At 34.6% G+C, this 7,601-nt stretch overlaps 1 long non-coding RNA gene across 2 annotated transcripts; it reads left to right on the top strand.

Annotated features, from left to right (window-relative positions):
* Window positions 1-56: 56 nt before the first annotated feature.
* Window positions 57-7,330, top strand: LOC109585827 (uncharacterized). Of its 2 annotated transcripts, XR_002186681.1 has the most exons (17): window positions 57-201; window positions 251-424; window positions 479-624; window positions 853-1,023; window positions 1,149-1,226; window positions 1,344-1,449; window positions 1,499-1,685; window positions 1,729-1,886; window positions 1,936-2,039; window positions 2,089-2,121; window positions 2,166-2,311; window positions 2,353-2,419; window positions 2,466-2,556; window positions 3,907-3,993; window positions 4,618-4,765; window positions 5,534-6,061; window positions 6,890-7,330. It is a non-coding gene; the product is annotated as an uncharacterized LOC109585827 (long non-coding RNA). The 2 variants fall into 2 exon arrangements; XR_002186680.1 differs by lacking the exon at window positions 4,618-4,765.
* The last annotated feature ends 271 nt before the right edge of the window (window positions 7,331-7,601 follow it).

Here is a 7,601-nt window from a genome sequence, read left to right as displayed (position 1 = left end):
GTAGTGGTAAGTTTTGTAAATCAATGGCTACCTTAAATACTTTTTTCATAGGAGCCCAAAAAAATTGAACTTGGTTCCAGGTGGAAAACTGTAGGGTCAACAGGCAGAAGAAGAAAAAAGAGTGTGAAAGATACATTTATGTATGTTCCAATCTTAAAAAACATCAAAAGACTTTGTCAAGACAAGCATACTCTATCTGAGGTATAGGAGAGTTGTTTCTGAATCTACTGCATGCAACTAATTTTTGTAGTTTCAGTCATCACATAGAGGTGATGACAATTATTTGAGAGACTTCTGTGATGGAACTGTTTATAAAAAAGCCCAGTTATCTCATCAACAGTTGGAGGATTGCAAATTATCCTATATTATGATGAACTAGAAGTTTGCAACCCATTAAGTTCTAGGAAAACTGTGCATAAGTTAGGTAAATTATTTCCTATGTTATACTGGTATTTTTAATTTAATTAAAATGATTTAGGTTTATTTTATTACAGTTTTGGAAATTACTCAAATCGGAGCTTACTTCGAAACATTCACCTTGCTGCAATAGCCACATCAGAAATCATTGCACTTTATAAAGTTACTACAATTTTGCAGTACATTGTAGATGACATTAAAAAGCTGGTAATTATGTATTATTATATCTTTTGTAATATTGCCAAAAAAATTTAAACCACTGAAATTTGAACATATGATCACGAATTCAAAATATAGAGAGACTAATTTATTGACTTTAATTAGTACCAATAGTGCAAATTAAACTTTCCTGTTTATTATAATACTAGTAGTTTAATATTTTGTAAAATTTTGCTGCACTATTTATATGCATTGATTCAATACTTGTGATTTTAGGAATCTGGGCATGAAATCATGTTAAGTAATGGTAATACCATCTCCATTTACGGATCAATTGCAGCAATTGCTGCTGACAATCCTGCATCATGTTCCATGGGAGGTTTTAAGGAAAGTGCAGCAGCTTACAGTGGATGCAGACATTGTATGGCCACTGATTTTGCATTGAAGGTTTGATTAAATTGGTATATTTATAATGTAGTTGTTGTGATTGCTATGCTATATTTATGAACAGCATAAATTCTGTTCATAAAAATCAAAAGTATAGCATTGATTTTTAAAATTTTGTACACTAGTTTAATGAAAAGGATTTAAACCTTCGTAACAAGAGGTAGCATCTCCTTCATTGTCAGGAGCTTGATACTAGTATTGAGGTTTGTATATTCTTAGTATGGTACTGTATCATACCGCCGTCTTTTCACATACAAACTATATATGTACAAAAAGGCTACAGTAGTTGGTACGTGAGTTATGCCATTGTTCTATTATAGGCTTCAAAGAAGTATGGAATCAATCGATACAGTCCTCTTCTTGAACTCAAGCACTTTGACATATGTGGAGGACTCGTTCCAGACATTATGCATGATGTTTTAGAAGGTAATTGTGCAATAAGCAGTGAATTAATTTTGAATTTATTATGCTATAGGTGTTTTATGTCTTGAATTGAAGTTACTATTGAAGCACTGTATCAATGAAAACTATTTAGGCATGCAAAATTTAAGTGACATGATTTCTGATTTTGAGTATGGATACATGGAAGCTACTAACCGCCCATCTTGTCAATTTTTACCAGACTGTTAGGTCGGATTCCCAAAAAAAACTTGGACAATCTGGTATGTGCTAGTAAAATACTGTTCAGATGACATAAAAATGTAGCATCCCAGTTATGGCTTTTAGCTCGACTAATACCAATATTAATCAGACACTTGATTCCAGAGAATGAATTAAATTGGGAAAATTTCTTAATTCTTCTCAAAATTACGGATTATCTGTTTTCTCCAGTCATTACAATTGACGAATGTTCATACTTACAGGTATATCTGCAAATACAAATGTTGAAATTATTTCCAAAATTTTTAAAAGGATCTCATTTCTGAGCATCACAGTAACTTTATGACTTTATATCCACAGCAGTCTGTCACACCTAAGATGCACTATATGGTGCACATGCCTAGATTGATTAAGTGGTGAGTCACTAAATTTGTCAGTTATGGATTAAAATAGCATTTGTTGTAGTTATGGTCCATTGTCACAATTATGGACAATGAGGTAAAATTTTCACTGTTAGTTTAGTCAACATGAATTTTTGTTAGATTTGAAGCTAAACATCAATATTTTAAAAAATTAACACAGCGTACATTGAATTACATAAACTTGCCAAAGACTCTCAGTGAGAGACATCAGTTTATACAAATTTATTACCTGTTGTCACCACTTCCAGCCTTTGAAATTGGTCCAGGTTAGTTGAGAAATTAATAAACCCAATATACTGAATTTTAGTTCTTAGCTCTTAAATATGTGAAGATGAGATTCATGAATTAGGAATTGACAGTAGAAGGGCTCATGTGTAAACATATTTTTTTGCTTTATTAAAATTAATTATAATTATATAGGGTTAAGTGGATCAAGTTTGGACACATTGAAATAAGGCAGCATCAATGTGCAGTATTGTATCATCTGTCTGATTTTCCTCATTTTATTAAAGTAAACAGGATTATTGTTTGTGACGACAAAACAATTTTTAGTGGTGATATTCTTGAAACTGAGTATTATTCACACCACTATCACTGTTGTGTTGTAAATTTCACAAGAAGAGTTGTTACTATTTTTAATCTACACTCACATCACCCTGACCCTCTTCATATAAGATACTTTGACCCTCTTAATAGTTATGTTGTTGTACTTAAGCACAATATCAGTTATTTTTAATTATACTACTACTACAACTATAATAAGAATTTATTGTAATTTTTAGTTTCAGTATTTCCTGCTTCTCTTTCTCCCTCTCTTCTCTCTCTCCCTTGCCTCTCATAATAATAATAATAGTAATGGTAACATGTACATCTTCCTCATTTTTATAATAATAATAATAATAATAATAATAATATAATATAATAACAATAAATTGTATACATACTATAGTCTGGCTAGTCCAGACCCTCAGCTACGCTATACATACTACATGGTAGTAAGATGAATTTGGAGTGTGTGTGTGATGGGCAGTTCTTGGCTTTATTAAAGGAGAGATCCTATTCTACATACATTAGCTAGTCTGGCCCCGACCCTTTCGCTCTTTCTATTACACTGCATGGTCTCAGTGTGGTGGTACAATAGCAAGCTGTATGAAGAAGAGTAAATACATTTATGTGTGTGTGACCCATTTTATCTCAATGAAGTGGTCTGAAAGTTGTCTTGCTAGGCAGACCCAACTTGCATGAGCTTGCGAGACTATAGTTGAAATAATTTTATAGCTTAGAATTTACATTAGTTATGAGTTTATATATGTATTTAATTTTTTAAAGTAGCTAGGGCTTGGAGGGAATACTCTAGTTTTATTATAATTTCTTATGCATATTGTGTTGAGTCATGGACAAAGAGAATGAGGGCATGTGTCACAGTGATGTAAGGAAAGTAGCCTGGAAAGAACTCTAGGCGAGTAGGCAGACTATAGGAGTTAGTAACTGACTGTGGCCAACACTAGCTCTGATGTCTGTCTATCAACAAGAGTTGGGTGTAGTGTCCTCTCTTAAATTATGGTTAATCCAATCTATTTTGTTAATGATAAGTTGCCACCTGATATTACTCACCATACTTGGTGAGAGAGGAGGGGAGAAGAGAGGTGAGGAAAGATGTACAATGTACCTGTATAGAGATACATGTACATGCATACATATATACATGTGCAGATGTACTATGATATCAGAGAATGTGTATATACATTGATTATTTTGTGTTTTTAAAGGTACATATTACTTGGTGCTCCTCAATGGAGCTTTTATTCATAGGCAATCACATTGTCAAGCACGCTTATTATCATTGTGTCTATTTCTACAGAGTCTCATTTCTAATTCCTGAACTTTTGCCCTGTACTTCTTTGCCATTGGACTTCCCCTGTTGGCCAAATTTCATCAAAATTGAAAAGTAGACAATTCTCTACTTTTATAATATTTCTCATACACAAGTAACGCAAGCATGTTCTTATGTTGTGTTGAAAGTTTAAGCTGATTTCAATCAAATTTTAATTCTTTACGAATTTTTACTATTGCTCCAATGTACTGTATTGTAGTGCTTGTCAGTTCTGAAGCTTGCCCACTAAGCATGCTTTAGGGAAATTTTGTGGTAGGGCATGTTTATTAGAGGTGGGCGATACGATACCAAAGTACTCATATCCGATACCAAGTACTCGATACCAAATCCTGGTATCGAGTAGTGAGCAATCACGCCCTACCGCACCTATTTTAGACATCATAATTATGGCCACGCCCTTTACTAATTACAAAATGGCGGGTTATTTCTTTTCATTTTTATTATAACTTATTTGCGCATGCGCAGTAGCTGACTACTCATTCACTACTTGATACCATCGATACTGTGACTCAGACTACTTGGTATCGGTATCGATTCAAAATTTCTGGTATCACCTACCTCTAATGTTTATTGTGTTAAATTGTTTTTGTAAAAGGCAAGGTCAACCGTGTCCTATCTCCTCAGGGTGTGGCTTATTATTTTAATTAAATTTGGGTGTGGATCATCTTTTTTAATCAGTTAGGCTGAGGCTCATAGGCTTAGGCCAGATGGCTGAGGCTAGCTGAGGTAACTTGTGATTATGATGACGACGATGTTCTTGATCCATTGGACGAGACACCTTGATATATAGGCCATATGAAATGATTGCTACTGCCATTGCTGATTTGTAAGCAGTGTACTTTTATTTTTATTGATACAATACCGAGTACAATACAACTAGGTGAATGTAAACATTGAAGGTGTGAGCATGAGCCATCAATTGACATTGTTTGAATAAGAAGATTAAAATAAAATAAAAACGATACCATATAGCCGCTTAATTTCGAGGGTACAAATTGCGCTGTTTTTTTCGGATTTTCCGTATTCGCGAAAGTTAATTCCGTAAAATTATCCATATTGGCCATAAACATGTGTACTTTAAAACAAGAACTGCGAAAGTTAATTCGCGAAAAAAGACTTGTGGCCTAATTTGCGAAAGTTTATTGCCTCAAAACTTTGTGGTTATATGGTATACTTCATAGCCTACCTGCATGCAAATTCAGACCCTGTCCTCATGGCTAGGGTGTGAACAAAGAAAACACACCAACTAACACAATCAAAATCACCCTGTAAAAGATTCAAGAATGTCCTGCCACTCTGAGGAAATGTGTAACTACATGTAAGAAACAAGCTTAATTTTTCAATGAGAGGACTAATCTAGAGGGATCCTAGATCAAACCATTGTTGCTATTAATTTCTGTAGTCTTTAGAGATTCATTAGATAGCCCCTCTCTCTTATCTAGCTGTTAGAAACTCAATCTGAGTTTGTCCAGTATAAAGCCACCATGTTTTTCATTGTGACCACACCCTCAAAATAAATTTTGTGTTATTTGAGTACATGTAATTTATTTCTCTCTCTCTCTCTTTCTCCCTCCCTCTCTCTCTCTTCCTCCAGACAGAAGTAGAATATGACTACATATGGAAACAGGCCAATGCCTATGGGTACATCCTCTTTTCGTGCACGTTGTGGGTTTACCTAATTACGACATACGCAGTATAATACTGGAGCTGATACTACAAGACATATCTAACTTTAGAGTTCTACCTGATAGACTGGGACAGGGTGTGGTTAATGAGCTGGCATTATCTCACTAGAGAGACTGCGGAGAAGGGCAACCAAATATATCTTGTTTTACTTTCAGATGGACACAAGTCTAGGCTCAAAACTCTTGAGCTCCTTCCCGGCATGTACTATCTGGAATGTGCCAAAAATAGTCATCTTCTTTGTGCAGTTAAACCATCGTGATCTGTGTTTCAATGTGTATGACTAATTCTCCTTTATATCCTCTTCTAAATGTACCTGTTGCTCAATGTGCAACTCTACCTTATCACAGACTCAAGCTCGACATACTTTCTTCCACCGTCTCCCCAGACTATGGAACTCCCTACCCCCAGTAGACTTAACAATGTCAATCAAAAAATGGTAAATTGGTATTTTAATGATATACCGTATAAGATGAAATGTTGACGGGGATTTTTATATTGGTGGATTTACGGATTTTTATAAAAACGCCAAAATAAAATCTGCAAGCAATAATTCCATTCATGCGTGTGATCATGCCCACATTAATTTTTGTTAAAAGCAGCTAGCTAACATGGCTTTACTATGTTTCTTTAAGCCAGACTCTAAACCAGGTGATAAAGAATACAATCTTCCAGAAAAGGTACAGTCTTTCTCTGATAATAATGTTCTCCATGAACCACAACCGCTTAAGTAAAACTCCGCCTAAGGGTGGGGATATACTTAAATTGTTAGAAACTGCCAATATTAAATCCGCCAATAAGCTAGCCATCACTAAACCGCCAAAGAAAACTCCCGCCAACAAATCGTCTTATACGGTATTCAACAATTTTTTTAGCTCAAATGATGCATGCACACACTTTTAATACTGTTTGTCCATGCTCTAAATGTCTGTGTTGACCTCTCCCCTCTTCTTTTACTACTCCCTCTTAATTTATTATTCCTTTGTGTATGTGTTTATTTATTTCCTCCTGGGTGTCAGGACAACTGTTCCTGACAACCCTTCAGACCTTCTTCCTCTCTCCTCTGCCCTCCTCCTATCTGTTTTTCTCTACTCTGTATAAGTCCTTTAAAATTCTAATAATAACAATAATAATAATAATAATAATGGTTTAAATTTAATTACGGAATGGTAAGAACATCAGAGACATGTGCTTGCTAGAAATAGTTACTAATTTATATAATTAATAGTCATTAATAATTTTTCTTTCTATTTCTCTTTCTCCTCAGTACCTCACAGAAGGACTAAGATGATGGGTCTGATATGCCCTGGAATCCAGTACACTCTCTTTGGAATCCAACTAAAATGTGACGGAATCTAAGACTCGGAATCCAAGATTTAAGGATTTTTAGTGGTATACTACTTGGAATCCAGCAACTGCTTGGAATCCAGCAACTGAATTCAGGAATCCAGACACCCCAGTGTCTGACCCCTTGGACTAAGATATAGAAAATCACTTTTCTGTATTTTTGTGTCATTTATTTGTTTATCTTGTTATTTTTAATTATTTGGCAGACATTTAATCAACTCATTTAAGATGTGTTTTACAAATGCTCTATTCTCTTTCAATCCTCCCAGTCCTAACTGCTTTCACTATTCGATAACTCATAAATTTTTCAAGTATTTCACTTCTGTTAATTAGCTATTTGATTGTTTTTTTGTCACTGAGACCCTCAAATTTATTTATTTTCCTTTTTACTTGTAGAATATTGTTGTTATTATTGTTTATTAACTTTTATTAATGTACAAGTGGATTGATAAGTTGGTGTATGTGTTCAATCGTGTCACGCCTGCAGTTTGACTACGGAATTCAATTCAAAGCTAGAAAGAAAGCAAAGCAGAAAAGAGGCTCAGTCAGAAATCTAAAAGTGAGTAAGTAATACATACACGTAGCAAGCCTTGTTTGCATGGCCACTCGGCAGCTTGTTGCAGCAACGCATA

Source organism: Amphimedon queenslandica, unplaced genomic scaffold (assembly GCF_000090795.2).
Source record: "Amphimedon queenslandica unplaced genomic scaffold, v1.1 AMPQUscaffold_13002, whole genome shotgun sequence".
Lineage (NCBI taxonomy): Eukaryota > Metazoa > Porifera > Demospongiae > Haplosclerida > Niphatidae > Amphimedon > Amphimedon queenslandica.
Note: the sequence above shows the minus strand (reverse complement) of the source record. Positions and strands in the feature narration are given on the sequence as shown.